Raw genomic sequence first — 15,102 nt, forward strand, 5'->3', positions numbered from 1 at the left:
ATAAGCCAAAGGACCCAGGTATGGAGATGACTCTATTAAAAATCAGCATAGTTGGGAGGTTTCATTACCTGGAAGAGTGGTTTGATTTTATAGTAAGTGCTGCCTAAAGAAGACCCATGCATGGTGGCACGAAGTGAAACTTCCGAAACAAGCTAGGACTATACATTTGTTTCATTGGGTGGCTCAGATAAAGAACCCCTAATTGTACTGGGTTTACTTACTAAAGACAGGATTATGCTTAGTGAAATACATATGTCATTAATCAAAGCTTAAAAATATTAAAATAAAAGAGGAAGATACTATACCCTCATCACTTCTGAAATAGAGTCTTTGCCAAGGTGCCAGTACTGCAGTAAATGAGCCTCGGCTTAGAATCTTCCTGAAATGCAAACCTTGCTTTCTTTGTGCTGTTTCCCTGTACACTCAACACAGTGTTTTGGAAACCTTCAGTTATCTAGATTCCCATCAGGTGACATTGTTTAATCTAACATTCCCTCTTTCGTATATGAAAACAGCTCTAAGGACAAACCACAGAGATGCTTTGAACTCTCTGGTGGTTGGGAGGGAATTTCCAATCTCACTCTTTCCTTTGCCTTCCCCAACCCCCACCCCAAGCTGGTGAGGAAAGGCTTCTGGCTGCTTTCCTCTACACCTCCCCCGCCCCCCCCCCCCCCCCCACAAGTAAGGGCTCACCAGGGGAAAGAACCTTTGACCTTGGCCAAAACAGTACCTGTCTAATCAGTGACCTTATTAGGTCACCAGAAGTCCACACGTGTAAAAGTTACTTGGAATGAACTTTTTTTTTTTTGGTGTGAAAATCTAGGTTTCTGATATTGGGAGGAAAAGACTGCTTTAAAATAATACAATTTCAAATACTATTTCAAATATTGGCATGAAAGTATGAAAACAGAACCCTTCTCCTTAAAAAGGCTGCAGAAAATATTACTTTACTTTCAAGACAGCAATAACTGAAAAAAATAAAACAAAAAGGTTTCTTTCAGGTCAAATCTTAAAAGGGTCCTAGGCTTATACCAAGAGTCTAAGACCCCAACCCCTGCTTTCTGAGGGCCTTAGACAGACTCACTCGTTTGTTTTAAAAACTGAGGTGCCTCTCTTTTAAAAAACAATCCGCTGCACTCCTCTCCTCAATCATGTCACATTATCACTCATCTAAGTTATACTTTATAAACTGCTTTGATGTGGTACACACATGCAAAAAGTACACGAAGTGGATAAACTTCTACTGTTAATGCTGCCGTAGAGGTATATATTTAGTAAACATTTAGTTACATTATTTTATTTTTGTGAAATGAGAACTGATCGACCAAACCTTTCAAACAGACCCACCAGACGATAAATACCACCGTATGTTTGATTCACAGTACATTTGGGCATAAACACTTCAATTACAGCTTTGTGTTTAGTATCAAAAACCGTTTCTTGTGTGCGTGTGTTTTCTCTACAGATCTCGGGCTCTGGATTACATTCTGAAAGTCGCTTATTACAGATAAAGCCCCTTTCCAGGTACGTTTCCGAGAAACATATGTATTTATGCACACAAAGGTGTGTGCAGATCTATGCACAAACAAACGTCCATATGATGCCTGCGCCGCGCTCCCCTGCACATGCCCAGCGAGTGGCGTGCCCGGCCGGCCACGCCGCGCAGCCGGGGTGCTCACGGGGACAAGCCGCCCCCGAACACGCGGGAGCCCCACGGGGCCTCCCCAGGAAACTTAACCGGCGTTTTCACACAGGCTGCGGCGCGAGCCTCCCCGCCCCCACCGGGCCTCCGGCCGCCCGGCCAACACCCAGGCCGCCCCGCACCCGACAGAGCGCGGCGGTGGGGGCGGGGCGGCCAGTGCCCCGGCGGCGCCTCGCAGCGCCTGCGGGTCTTTATTTTTAAAAGGCTGCGCCGCACTCGTCCAGCCCCCTGCGCCGCCAGGGCGGGCGGGAGCTGGAGGAGCGAGGCCGGCGGAGGCCCCCCCCCTGCCGCGCCGCCGCCGCCTCCTCCCCCGCCCCCCCCAGTCCGCGGCGCCCCTCCCCCGCCGGCCCCTCCCCCGCGCGCCCGCCCGGCGCAGGCCGCTCGGGTTTGTTTTGCTGCGCGGCCGCCGCCGCCGCGGGCCTCGCGAGCTCATTTGTGCCTGGCTGGTCCCCATTCCTCTCTCCCCAGTGTTGAGTGTCTGAGCCGTTGGCTGCTCCGAACCGTTTGGCTCTTTCCCTTAGTAACAGCTTTTACCTTCTGCCTCAATTCCTCTCCCCGCTCGCGCCCTTCCCCCGCGCGCCGCCTCCCCCCCGCCGCCGGCCGCGTGCGCCCCCGCCCCTCCCCCCGCGGCGGGAGCACCTCCGCTCGCCACCTGGGGACCCGCGCCGCGCTCCCCGCCCCCTCCCGCCCGGCGCCCATCCCCCGCGCCCTCCGCTCGCCGGGGTTATAATTGCCTCTCACCCCCCGGAGGGGTTATTTTGGGGGTGGTTGGAGGCGGCGGCGGCGGCGGCGAGGAGGGGAATTTCCTTGTGCCTCCATTCCCGGGAGGGGGGAGCGGCGTCGGAGGCCACCGTTTCCAGGTAAGCGCTGGGGGCCGGACCCCGGGGTGGGGGCGGCTGCGGGCCGGGGCGGGGGGCGCGGGCGGAGGCGGCCGGGGGGCGCCGGGCCGCGGGGGGATGGGCGCCAGTGGAACATGCATTTTTCAACTTGGCCCTTTGGGGAGCTGGGGTTTTGGTGGGGGAGGGGAAGGCAGGGAAGGCATTTAGGGTGCCCCATCCCCCCCTTTTCCTCTCGGGCTTCTTTGAAATGCTCACGTGCCTGCCCACCCCCTACCCTTTCCTGATATCGGGGATCCTCACCCTTATTTTGTTGTCCCCGAAAATGTGCACCTCGGCCTTCTCCCCCGCTTCCACCCTTCGTGCATTTACACCCCCTTTGTGTGTGTGTGTGTGTGTGTGTGTGTGTGTGTATGTATGTGTATGTGGGGGGAGGCTTTCAGGAAAGAATTTGCAGCAAATTGAATCAAGGAGCCATCATGAGGCCGACTCTTTTATAGCCTATTTTTAGCAGAGGAGAGGGATCTTTTCGGTGCACGTTATTCTGTTAGCAATGGAAATCTGCTCCCTTCCCCAGGCGCGTCCCCGGTGCAGGCGCGGCGACCCGGGCCGGCGTGCTGGGGGCTGCGGGCGGCTGTTGGGGCCGCGCGTCCCGGGCGGGGGCGCCGGAGGGGGGAGGGGCGCGCGGCCGCGGGGCCGCACTCCCGGACGTGTTTATTTGTAACTTAGTGCCTTTTATCGTCTTAAGGAGGTTATTTGTTAGAGCCTCTTTGAAGTTGGGTTCAGAAGTGTAGAATTGGCAAAGTTATTGCCAGCTTCCTGGTAAGTTTTGGGTGGCACAAAGTCACATTATTTTCTGACAGTGTAAAGGCCACGTTGTGAGGGTGGTTTCTCGGTAACTTCCTCTTTGCAACCGATGTCATTTTTTTTTTTTTTTTTAACAGAAGCGGACTTTTTATTCAAGTGAAATTATTAATCTTAAATGGCAGCTCTAGGGAAACCATGCATGTGTTAACATGTTCAGTATTTTTGGAAGTTCTTAATTTGCTGAAAGGGGCATCACTTTGCAGTGGCAACCGAGATTAAATTTAGGTTGTGAAAATGGTGTTTCATGTAAAAATTTCGGTTGAAATGGCTCTTAAAGAATGCTCCTATTACTAAGTTACCTCATTAACAGTCTCTAAAATAATTTGGTGATTACAAACGACAAGTGCTGGAGTCTAGTTAAAAACTGGATTTTCTCAGTGTCTGGAGTTTACTTAAAATATTGGACTATGCAGGCTCTAAGGTGAAGAGTTGTAGTACCTATGTTATTTACAGTTGACTTAGGGAAGTTTACTGTTGGCTTCCTTGTTTTCCAAATAAGAACCTTATGCTGATCGTTAATAAAATATGGTGGGTGAAATGATGGGTTGTTTCTAGTCTGAATTGCTTGCCCCCTTCCCCCCATGTAATTAAGTAATGATTTTTCTCTTCCATTTTTCCCAAAGACTCCTTTATCATATTGGATAGTATAAGGCCCTTGTGGTGTTTTTATTATAAATATACTAATTACACATTGAAGATACAGCCAACGACTTTTTGGGTTTCTCAGTGTGGTTCATTTTTGTGAAATAAAACCCATGCTACATTGGTGTATGTTAGTAATCCTTATTTCCTGGGAGTGTATGTTCTCACCATTTTAATAAGTTTGCAGTCTAGGGAAATAGGGCAGCTTTGTCTCCATGAAGACAGTGTGTATGTTGGGTTGTATCATGGGAGTTCATGGCAAGCAAGTTTCAGAAATCATCTTTGAGGGTTCTAGAAATAGTTAGCCTTTACCTGTGAAGGAGGAGTGGCAGAAAGAAAATATGCCTACGATTGGTTAGGTGTGAGATTCATGTTTATACTTTTTGCTCTGAAATTGTGGTATTTCTGCCTGTTTGGAATATGATTTTTTTTTTCCTGTGTTGCTATAATGCATTGTGTGATCTATGTGACCACAACCATTAAATCCACAAATTACTACTTTTTGCTATTGAGTAGTTAGAATGAGACCTATAGGGCAAAACAGTACACTAAATGAGGATGAAAACCATATGTAAGTGGAAAAAGTTTTCCTTATTGTTACAGAACTTAAATAATGGACTTGTTGATGACTTAAACATTGTGGCAGAGCTCACCATCAGTTTATAAAATGCTTTTCTTGCATATACCAGCTTTAGTTATTAATTTGGGAAACGTATGTGGTATATGGAATGGCCCCTCGTGAAGGTTGTATTTTTGCCTTGGTTACCTCAAAGAAGTGTTAGACATTCTAATAACTTTTTACATGTGTCCACAAATTTTTTTTGTTATTCGCGCTCTCAACATCTAATTAAGGTTTATCATTATCATCATACCTGCCTACCTGGAAAATAAGTAACTACTTCCTGAGAGCCTTTCAAGGTAATAAGCAGAAAGGGCAAAAGCTTAATATAAATATAGGGATTACTGATAGAAAGAGATGGAACTAATGAACCTTTGGAACGGCAACTTGTTGAATAAATACATCTGTTCATATCTATAGTGATGGAGTTTAAGTACAACCTTGTTAGCTGAGTAGCTGACAGAGGAGTTCTACGATTTACCCCAACAGTATTACTACCAAGAATTTGACTTGATGCATTTTGAGGAAGTTAGTAGAAATAACTTGTTGGGTTTATTTCATTCCTGTGTCTTTTATATAAGAATTGAGAGGAATGTGAATGACAGTCAGGGGGAGAGAGATGGCAGAAATACTGGCACTGGGGAACTGTATTTTTCTAATATATGTGAATTTGACTTATTTCACAAATAACATTTGTAGTATGTCACTGAAATGCAAAAAAAAGAAACCAGCTAACACCGAGACCTTTATATATCCCCATAGTATCGAGGGGTTAGGACCCAGGGCTGTGTAGTAGAGAATTAGTAAGAGTATGGTGCAGTTTGGAGACCACCATGGTTGTAGCTCCTGTTGTATCACCAACAGAAACTTGAATTTTAAAAAAAAAAAAAAAACAAAAAACTGATGCTGGAGAGGTTTGCTCTCCAACACCTATGGGATTAGACTCCGTAAGAGTATGAATAATTGCCCTGTTATGAAGAGCCAGAGGAAGGAGACTTTGCTTGGGTTATGCTCTAGGAAAGGTGTGAGGTGCTTTCTGTGTCCTGTATACCTCTGGCTAATCCTATAAAGTCGGTAGTACTGGACTCTGCAGATGTTGAAATAGAGAGGTGCAAAGTTAATTCCCTTGTCCAACGCCACAGAATGATCAGATGATGCATTGGGGTGCAAATTAAGTCCTAGTCTGTGCTCTTTCTAGATGAACGTAGCTGTGCCAAATTTTTCCAGCTGTTTTGTCAGTTTGTCAGTAGATGTCCCAGGAAAAAATTAGTGTTTGTAATCACATTTGTAATTCTATAGTTGTGCATCTCTAGTAACTGGGTTAAGTAATCGCATGGATAAATGAAATTCTTAGGAATCCTACATCATTGTGTTTAACTTTCTAGAACCATTTAATAAAATGCAGTCTTCTTGCAAACTGCTGTATTTCCTGCCTTAAGGTGGACAGCAGTGAAGTAGCCTTTCCAAGTACTGCCAGTAGAAAAAAGAAGATATGGTTCCATGCCTAAAATTAAGGAAAAGCAAATAAGGGTATGTCTATCCTCATCCTCAGAGTACGTATTCCTCAAAACTTGTGTAAGAATGTCATGTTGTCTTTTTGTGTAGCATAGTGGTCCATCGGGTCCTTGAGGCGAACTGCCTTGGTTCAAACTCTGGCTCCATCTCCTTACTATCTATGAAACCTTAGGGGAGTAAGTGTCTCTTTGGTTGTTTCCTCTTCTGCGTCATGGGGACTGTCCACTTCTCTGAAGTTGAGAAGATTGAGAGAATTGTATGTGTAAGGTGTTGAGATTAGTACTTGACATACAAGTATCATGGAAATGTAAGCTATTGAAGACGATGTTGGGTTTGGATTTGAAGTTTGCTTCTTTGTATTACATTTTCTTTGTTTTTTATTTTAGTGGGGGCATGCCATAGAAAATATTTGGTAGTTTTATTTCCTGATAAAATACTTGAAATAAACTTAATGTATTTGCTCTTCAAGTTGTGATTAAACACTTAACCTTGAAGAATGAGATTTGATTTTAAAACTAGGAACAGTGTTAAGCTACATTGTGTAGTGACAGTGCTAGTGCTGTTTTGTTGTTGTTGTTGTTTTTTATTTGAGAATGAGGGTGTGTGCATGTGCACCCAAGCTGGGGAGGGGTAGAGGAAGAGAGAGAATCTTAAGCAGTCTCCACACTCAGTGACAGGTAGACTTGGGACTCCATCTCCTGACCCTGGGATCATGACCTGAGCTGAAATCAAGAGCCAGATGTTTGAGTCGCGGAGGTGCCCCCAGTGTTCGGTGTTGGGTCTTTTGCATGACTTTTGTTGCTGTTCTTTTGTTACTTGGGGTTGGACTTTTTAAATCTCCCACCATTTGAAACATTTTCCAACTCTTTAAAAAAAGGAATTTCGTTTTTCAGGGCTGGGTCTGGCAGTACCTAGGATCTCCTTTTTAGATTGGCGTGATGGCTTTAAGTAGATCATTGTTTTCTGCAGCCTTGACCTTTCACCTGTGTTCTTGTTCCATATTTTCAGCTGCTGTCAAGACGATTCTATTTGGAAGTTCTCTTGCTCTGAAATATCTCTTAAGCATTGTCTTATTTTCACTTCCCATTTTTACTATTTTTAATTCAGCAGTGATGTTAACTACTAATAGAATTTATGTGTCAAGACCACACAGCTGCTTTGACAGGGACTTTGACAATCTGAGTGGTTGATACTGTGATTTTAAGTTAGGAAGCCAAGGCTCGGTAGTAAGGGGCACACAGAGGGGTTTAGGCCCAGTGTGATTGTATGCCAGTGTTCTTAGCTAGCAGTCTACGGCGTCACAGTGAATGAATGAAAGACTGAATGAATGGTTTTAGGTCCGGATTATTGCATTAATTTTCTAGTAGTTTTCTCTGATCAGCCTTTCTTCTCCATTCTGTCTTCTGTAACTACTTGGGAGTGTAATTTATTTAAAATACCGGTTTCATCATGTCAGTTCCTTTGCTGGAGAACCCATAATGGCTTCCCTTTGCCAACTGGATAGGGTTCATAAGCTTCAGTTTGGCTTTTAAGGCTCTATTTTACCTATTCAGCTATATTTTCCTATCTTCCCCCAAACTGATTTTGGCCTGCCTATCAGATACTGCAGTTTTGCCACACTCATGACTCCTCTGCTTCTACTCAGGCTCTTCCTTTCCTTTGTCCTTTTTATAGTCTAGTTTCAGTCCACCTTCCCTGAAGCTTTTTCTGGCCATCTTGACTCAGGATATTTCCTTAGTGAGATAATATTTGTGTTTAATGACTATCACAACCTTCGTAATTATTCATTATTTCATACGTTTGTGTCTCATAGCCCCAACTACAAGTTATATTTCTTGAAGGAAAGGGCCTTTTTTTCTTCTGATATTAGCAGAATTCGTTATTTATGTACCATAGCATCTTCATGTTACAATGGATTGTTTCTGCAAGGGCCCATGGTAAAATATGCAGTGATGTGTCCTGTACTACTGTTGATGTGGCAGAAGCTTTTGTTTGAATTAGGCCTTCAAAGTTTAGGTGTACTGTAGCAGCACTTAACTGTTAACTTGAATTTTAATGCTACTAGTGTTGACAAGGAGGAGAAAAAAAATCTTAGTCCTGGAATTGTAGTCATGATGTTGGTGAGGAACCTAGTCTAGTTGAGAATCCTGTCACACTCCATTGGCTTTATTTGGTTGTATTTGTGCCAGTTAGAAGGAAACTTAAGATTTTGAACTTTATTTTTTAAATCTGTGTGGCTTTTATTTTCTCTGTAGTGTGCCTAAAATTGTGTTTTTAGCTCTGTGTGACAGCATCTTGACCACATTGGAGTCTCATTTGAGTCATTACTGTGAAGGTATTAACATTTCAGTATAGAGTGTGTTTATTATATAGCGTAAGTGGCTTCAGTCTACCAGAAGAAAGTTATCATAACTGTCTCTTCAGTAGGTTTTTATGGTAAGGTTATGTGCCATGTTAGTTCTTCACAACCTGGGTGATTTCTTCCAATGCAACTAATTTGATATTACATTATTTGGAATTTTTTAATATTTAAAGTATGAGCTTTTCAGCATGATTTTATTTGTACCAAACAAAATGAGTTGCTTGTCACCCTGCTTTCTAAGAGCTTATATTCTTTAAATTAATACAAACTGCAGAGGTCATGTTGAAAGATCAACAATTAAATTTCAGTAAATACAAAGAGTGTCTGGATTAAAGAAAGATTTATGTGAAATGAACACTTTGAAGAATAAATGAGGAAGAATAGGTAGTGAACTTAAAAACTAAGGAGTTTGCCATCTGTTTTCCTCTTAAGCTATTGTAAGTTTCTTTCATGAGGCAGAACAGAGGAGAACATGGAAAGCAAGGGTCAGAGATGGTCCTTCCAGGATCTTAATAGAATAATTGTTTATCATTTAAAATTGTAGTCTGGACTCTCAAACTTTTATTTTCTTCTTTTTTAATGAGGTGTTAAAAATTTTTAAATACCTTAAAAGTAGTGAATAATTTTTACTTTTTAGGAACTAGGTGTCTGTGTACTTCTTGATAACTAACTTTGTCTGAGTTCAAAGGTGGTATCCGTGGTTTTCTTTTTTTCATTGTGTCCTTTCCAGCACGTTGTGTGATAGGATATTGTAATGAGATAATCCATTGTTAAGTTTATGTTTGCTTTTTTGTTGTTATTATGTACCCATTGTAATGAGGAGTAGTATTTTAATATGGATTCAGTATTAGGCAAATGAATTTTTATCATTTTTTGCAAAGCCATAGTTACATGGATAAATCATTTAGTTTTTAGAAATGCAACTTAGGTTCATATGAAGTATTATGTAAAGCTAGTTCATCCTTTCGAGCAATACTTGTATAGTCAATTCCTGTCCTAAAATCTGGAGATTCTGTCATTTATGTAATTTTTTGAGCGAGGTCTACGTGGAAAATTTGTTTAATTCAGAGTAAAGGCTAAAAATCTATAGCCTTATATAGAATAATAGAAAGCATTTGGCATTAGCATAAGCAAACCCCTCCAGAGAAGTTACAGTAATAGTATATTTTGTTAGTTACCTTCAACTGCTAATAGAATACAGTTTATGGGTTAGGGAGAGGTGTTTTATGCTTTCCTCTTAATTTGAACAAGCTAATTGGGTAGAGTGTATACTAATTTTGTTCCATTTCTATTTTTCGGCTATCAGATGTCATTAACTCACAGTATAAGGCAATTGGGTCATCTGCTTTGGGTTTCTGAAATAAGGTAATGGAAATAGATCATGAATGAATTTCCTTAATGTCTTTTTTTCTGTGTAATTGTTCTTTTATGGGATAGAATTTATCATATATGCGTGGATTTTAAGATGCTATTTGTAGCAGTAATATAGTTCTTAGGCACCTTTTTTTACTTAAATTTTCTCCCACTAAAGTGATGGGTTTTCTTTAAATCATCTTTCACTGTCCTTTTTAGTAAATCGCGTACCTTTGTGAGATCCTAGACTGAGGTTAGGATTGCAGCCTGTTACTGTGTCAAGGAACTAGTTTTCCTATTCTGTGAAAACTAACATGGCCTTATGGTTGGGGTATTACTTCTTTGACCTTGGCCTTCCTTTTGTCCTGCTAGCAGAGGCTACCAGTTTTAACATCTGGTGAGAGATGTTTTGTGTGAAGTGTTCCTTTACAGATTTGCTTAGAATTAATGTTTAAAACTTTCTTGTTAGTATTTACAGGTTCTCAAAGATAAATTTAAGTGACAAAACAGAGGCAGAGGTTGTCGTAGTCTGCTGCCATCTTAGCTTGCAAAGGGGGAGATGGGTGGTAAAGGAGGACACAGACATGATAGGAGAATTGATGAGTTGTGTGCATTTATGTTTGTTTTGTGTGTTTAGGGAGACTGCAGATAGATACACCAGAGACTAGTAACAGTGATTTTAGGGGGTGAGGTTGGGATCGGGAGATCATGTGGTCAGATGTGAAAGAAGCTTGTATAACCTCTTGGACTGTTAGAATCTTGCTGTTAGTATTACTACCATTTTTAAAAAAAGTATTGATTGTGAAAAATCAAGGCATCCAGTTAAGAATTCTTAATCTTTCTATTTTTTTTTTCAATTTGGACAGTCAGAAGAACAGGGAAAATTTAATTTTTCGTGTCCTTTTCAGACAGTTCTTGAAGAGCTGGAATTGTGTATATTTCTTCAAACACTTAATTTCTCAGATTTGTTGGCAAAGTTAGAGATGCTGAGTATGATTAAAAAGCGTTGGTCTGTTCCATGATTGGGTCAGTGGACCACTTGAACTATTTAGTAATAGTGACGTGGTGATTTTCAAGTCTTATCCAAGGTTGATAATTAGAAATTAACTCAGTGCAAGTATTATAGAAAGAGATATTGGTTGAACAGATGTATGTAGGTGTTGTCTGATTTCAAAGGCGTTTCTTGAGGGTTTGGACATCAGGTGAAATTTCTATTTCTCAGTTTAGTAGTTGATTTTTAATAGTTGTGATAGTTCTTGGTATAATGGGATTTGTGGAACTGTAGGTTTTGATATTACATGGATCCTGCCACAACTTGGGAATTAAGATGTATGTATAAGTTGGTGTCACTTGTAATTGTTCACTGGCTGCTGAGTTTAAAGGGTCTTCTAGTTGTGCTCCTCATTTTTCAGCTTAAGCTGGAAGGTCTCAGAGAAAGGTGGCACCTGTTTTTGTACCTGTAATTCTGCTTCACTGTGACTTGACAGTGTGACCTGCTTCCCTGAGAGCAGTGCCTCTCTTTAGTGATAAGAGAGCTAGGCGGGGTATGTGTCTGATCTTAGGCAGTTAACTCTTAACTGTAGTGTGTCACTGTGGCGAAGAGCTCCGTTTCTGAAGCCTGATGTACCTGGTTTCTCACCCCTACTTATTAGTTGTATGCCTCCGGAAAGTTATGTAATCATTCCATTTGTTTCCACTCTAAAAAAATGGAAATCAGGAGTAATTAATACATGCCTCATAGGGCACTTGTGTGGATTCAAATGTGAATCTATGTAAAGCAGTTACCATAGGACGTGACACATGGGAAGTAATTCTCCCTACTATTTGGTGGCTTTGTTAAGTGCAGCAGTAACAGCTGTAGAGAGAGGCAGGAAAGTGACGCTCCCCCTGTAAACATGTCAGGGCTTCCTCTGGGAACTGCAGAGAACTGGATGGCCAGAATTCCCAATTCAGAGGGCTACGACTGCATTTCGCGACTGAGCTTTTGTGGCTCACCCAAAAATGAGAATGTGGGGGGCGCCTGGCTGCCTCAGTTGGAGGAACATATGACTTGATCTAAGGGTCTTGAGTTCCAGCCCTGTGTTGGGTGTGAAGATTACTTAAATAAAAATAAAACTTGAAAAAATATAAAGAGAATGTGTACTGTGTACCTTTGTTATGCCTCATATATATATATTTTTTTCTTTTTTTAACGTTTATTTTGAGAGAGACAGACAGCATGAGCGGGGGAGGGGTAGAGAATCCAGAGCAGGCTCTGTGCTGTCATTGCAGAGCCGATCGTGGGATCAAGGAATTCTGAGATCATGACCTGAGCTGAAACCAAGAGTTGGATGCTCTACTGACCGAGCCATCCAGGCATCCCTATATGTTGTTTTACAGTAATTTTTAAATATTTTTGGTCACCTCTTGATATTTTAAGAAAAAATAAGTTACTGCTTTTCTTAAGAAAATAGTCTTTTTGCTTTCCGGAATGGACTCTCCACTCCTTTTCTCTGGTCTCTGAGAAATAAAACACTCTTCTCTGGCTCCCCAGTGGATGCTGCTTGTATGGGTCAGCAATTTTATTTTATTTATTTTTTTTAATGTTTTATTTGTTTCTAGGAGAGGGAGAGAGACAGCGTGAGCAGGGGAGGGTCAGAGAGAGAGGGAGTCACAGACTGAAACAGGCTCCAGGCTCTGAGCTGGCAGTCAGCACAGAGCCCGACGCGGGGCCCGAACCCACGAACCGCGAGATTATGACCTGAGCGAAAGTCGGACGCTTAACCGACTAAGCCACCCAGGCGCCCCAGAGAGAGAGAGAATCTTAAGCAGGCCCCACACTCAGCACAGAGCCTGAGCCTGACACGAGGCTCCATCTCAAGACACTGGAGTCATGACCTGAGCCAAAATCAAGACTCAGTCGACACTAAGCCGACTGAGCCAACCAGGTGCCCCAGAGCTGTTAGTTTAGGAGTTCTATTTAAAGAGGTCATAAAATTAGGCATGNGAGATCATGACCTAAGCGAAAGTCGGATGCTTAACCGACTAAGCCACCCAGGAGCCCCTGGCTCAGCAATTTTAAATATGTGTGTTGCAAGTTATGTAGAGTTGGACTTGGACTTTCACTGAGATGTGTATATGACATAACAGGATATTTATATGTGCAAAAATACTGAAGTTTTAAGGAAATAATTGCTTTAATAGCCAGTACAGTCATTTTTTATAATCTTTCACTTAAAAACATGCTTTTATAAACTTCTGAATTGAAAATTTCATTTACCAAATTTAAAAAATAGTGGCTTAAGTAGTGTAGAGTTATAATTCTCTTAAATTTTATCAGTACTCAAAATTAGAATCAAATCATCATTCTGAATGGTACAGCATAGGTAAGTCACAGTTATTGGTGTTAATTTCTTTAGGTAGTTTTCTGAGGCTCTATTAGGATTCTGAAGTTCTAATCCCCTAAAGTGTGCATTCAAAGTAAGATACAAGAATGAGGACATTTGATTGCTAATAAATGTGAATATAAGATATTTTTGGAGGAGTAATCTGCCAATAGCTCTGGATTAAGAACCCTGCATGCTCCACATAAAGAATAGTAACAAAAGAAGAACCGTCATACTAAGATGTTTCTGTTTAATTAGAGAAGAAGTTTGTATAGATTGTCTTATACTGTTTAAAAACTGACGTTCCACAACATTTTGGCTGAATGAAGTTACACCATCTGATTGAGGATTAAGCTTCTTTCTGTGACACTCTTAAGTTGACATCCTGGCCTGTGACCACTAATCATCTGCTGCTAGCACAGACCTCTTTGTGACTGAGTTATTTGTTGACTCCTGTCTAAGCCTTCTTTGAGAACAGTTGTGTTTCACCCGTTTTTATCCTTAAGCATCTGGTACAATGCTTGACACAGTGATTTCAGTAATACTTTAATATTTGTATTTATAAGTGTTTTATAATTCATCAACAGATTTAAAAAGTTACCAAGGGTGGTGCATTTAAAAGGTAATATTTTTACTTTTCTTTGAGTGTTGTTAAAACAGGCAGGGTATTATGAAATGAAAAGAACAGAAAATTTACTTTAGAAGCTTTTGTGTTTTTTACCCTTTGTTTACTTGTCTATAGAAGAGTATTTTTTATTTAAGTAGATAATTTATTCTTTTGTATCCATGGACCCTCTGCTTTTTGAATGTGGGTATGTTTTCTAATTTGGTGCTTCTCTACTTGTTTTGCTGCCTTTTTTGGGTCCTATACTCATGAATAACTGCCTTATTTCATCTAGTCTCATTTGCCCTTCTTGCATTTTCCTCTAGATGACTCATGTATGTTCTGTAGTAGATAACTGGTTGGTTCATTTGGTCTGACAAATCAACGTAGAGGAGACTTCCTATAAGTGAGACTGTAGTAACAAGAAAAGTGACTTTTTTTTATCGTAACAGCATACAAATAACTTTTGATAAATATGATTAAATGCACATAGTATAGTTTACACAAATGCATCTATTGTTTTATAGAATACATAGTGGAAACATTCCTATATGCCATTTACTTTGGCATTGTAAAAGATGCTCACTAAATGTGGGTTTCCTTCCCTATTCCATATTATATGGGTTTTTCGTCACAGTGTGAAATCCAAAAGTCCTTCCTTAGCTTGTGAGGAACCCCCCACCACATAATCTGCTCTGTGACCACCTCAAAAGGCTCATCCTATTTCACATTACCCTTCTTCCCCTTGTTCACTGTGCCAGCCATACCAGCTCCACTCCCACTGAACAAGCTTGTTCCTGTCTCAGTGCTTTAATTGCTTTGCTCTCTGCCTCAGGCTTTGCCCTGAGATTGTCATATGGCTAATTCTTTTATGTCATTTAGATTTCAATTCCAGTGCCACCACCTGAGAGGTCCCACTGAAATGCTGCTCACTCCTTAGCCTTTTCCAGTTGCAAGACCCTCGCATTTTCCTCATAACACTTAAACTCTCTCTCTCCCTCTCTCAAATAGGCTTGATCGTTGTTTCTTTTTGTTTGTTTATTTTATTCACCTCTGGAATTTACACTCCATGAGAACAGGGATGGGTTCTGTCTTGTCACTCCAGGACACAGAACAGGACTGGTAGGTGTTCAGTAAATATTTGAGTGAATTGTTTGCTCAGAAATGCTTTGGTAACCAGCTGATAGCTTTAACTTGTTTCATCTTTAGAGTAGAATCTTGGAAATAATTCATTAAA

The 15,102-nt window shown here is 41.4% G+C and overlaps 1 protein-coding gene across 1 annotated transcript in view; it reads left to right on the forward strand.

Moving 5' to 3' along the window:
• The first annotated feature begins 2,135 nt into the window (after nucleotides 1–2,135).
• The window catches only part of LOC120220111 (F-box-like/WD repeat-containing protein TBL1XR1), a 179,136-nt gene continuing 166,169 nt past the window's right edge, over nucleotides 2,136–15,102 (forward strand). The window contains exon 1 of the mRNA XM_039217109.1: nucleotides 2,136–2,562. The gene's annotated coding sequence lies outside the window, so the exon portion shown is untranslated. The remainder of the gene's footprint in view (nucleotides 2,563–15,102) is intronic.

Source organism: Hyaena hyaena, unplaced genomic scaffold (assembly GCF_003009895.1).
Source record: "Hyaena hyaena isolate Hyena2069 unplaced genomic scaffold, ASM300989v1 scaffold_671, whole genome shotgun sequence".
Taxonomy (NCBI): domain Eukaryota; kingdom Metazoa; phylum Chordata; class Mammalia; order Carnivora; family Hyaenidae; genus Hyaena; species Hyaena hyaena.